General features: G+C 33.4%; 1 protein-coding gene across 6 annotated transcripts in view; it reads left to right on the plus strand.

Annotated features, from left to right (window-relative positions):
• Positions 1 to 1,762, plus strand: part of mtd (TLD domain-containing protein mustard) — a 164,824-nt gene that overhangs the window by 76,203 nt on the left and 86,859 nt on the right. The gene's annotated exons all lie outside the window — the stretch shown is intronic.

A 1,762-nucleotide genomic window follows, 5' to 3' on the forward strand; every position in this document is an offset into this window, starting at 1 on the left:
TTGACTTCATATTCGTAATCGGCGACCACAAAAACTCTCGAGTGCCGGGTTTCGAACAAATCCAATCATTAAAAAAGAAATGGACCGCCATTTTGGATCCGCCATTTTGAATTTCGAAAAACTGGCTTCATATTCCTAATTAGCAACCCCAGAAACCCACTGATAACAAGTTCCAACCCATGACAATGCGTAAATCGTTAAGTATCAACGTTTTAATTTTACTAGTGTCTTTTCGAGAGCATATTTTCGGGAACTAGACCCATTCTAATTGTCCAAGACGGGTGTGTAATTAAGGGAAAGTTCCCCAATAATACTAGAGTAATTATATGTAAAAACCACATTTTTAGCTGCATGGTAACATGTCAAGAAAATAAAAAAATTGAGAACATCAGCGTTTTTATAAAAAACCGACCAGCGCGACCTCTAAGAAAACTTTTTTTTTCAAAATAAAAAAATACGAGTCTCTTTTTTATCACAAATAACAATATTCTGATGTAGCGTTTATGAATTTCCAAAAAGAGTGTTTTTATGAACCACTCTAGTCTACAGCTCCCTTCGCGGTGTCCCTTTCCTGGAAAATTCGAAAGCGGCGACCATCTTCCTGATTGAAAATTCCATTTTCATCTTAAAGACTAGGATGCATAAAATTATAATTAAATTTATTGAATTTATCGAGTTGCAAGATAAATAAATTAGATTATGTCCTTCAATAATATAGGATCTTATATTTTATTGTTAATTTTAAAAATCGAATATCCGGATATTAGAATATCAACACATTGGAACTCTTAGCTCTAAAATGTATATACATACATAACTACGTATATGTATATCATCACCTGAAATGCAAAAAGACGTAACAACATCGTAAATGAAATGGAAAGTCGTGACTAAGGTTTTGTTCTTTTTTTCATAAATTGATGTGAGGAGTTGTGAATTTTGAATTTTTTATTAGTTATGACTTTTTGCATTTCCACGATGATGTTTGTTTCGTCTTTTTTCATTTCAGGTGACGATATCGAGTCCTAACCGCCAAAATAACGTAAGCGACTTTTTTATTCAAAATTTTATTTTTGATGCAGAAATATTCCTCGGGCATCTAGATGTAATTCTGCATCGAAAAGAAAATTTTGAAAAAAATGGCGCTTACGTTATTTTGGCGGTTAGGGCTTGATATGTTTGTATGTATGTATGTATGTACATATATGTGGATACAAAAAATGTGTGTATGTTAAACATGTGCCAATAAGTTGCAGCCACTTCCGTGTTGCTGCAGTATTTGGCACAAGTTTACAGTTCTGATTAATCCAAGTCACCCACCTACATTTTCGCTTGCATTTTATGTAGCGATTATATGTTGCATACATTTAGGCTGAGACTTTTGATGCACTGCTATAGCAATGAGAAGTGAAATGTGAAAAGGTATGTACACACATGCATACATATGCATTACGAATGTTAATCCCGGGATCCCGGACTTTTTAAGGCCTCGAAAATCTCGGGATTCTTGGCAAGTAATCCCGAGATTTTCGGGATTTGTAATTTGCACTGATGGCAATAATAGAAACTCCTTTTCTTGACCAGTATTGGTTATATTTCTTTTTTTATTTAATAATTAACATTTTTTATAAATGTCTAGTTCATTATACATATAAGACCGCGCTATAGTAAATTTTAAACACAAATGTGTGTATATTCGCGAAACCCCAGGCCAAATATAGTAAAATTACGTTTTCAGTTTTTCACTCTGTCAGTAATTCAA

This window comes from Rhagoletis zephyria, unplaced genomic scaffold (assembly GCF_001687245.7).
Source record: "Rhagoletis zephyria isolate East Lansing unplaced genomic scaffold, Rhagoletis_zephyria_1.1 Rzeph_scaffold_00841, whole genome shotgun sequence".
Classification (NCBI taxonomy): domain Eukaryota; kingdom Metazoa; phylum Arthropoda; class Insecta; order Diptera; family Tephritidae; genus Rhagoletis; species Rhagoletis zephyria.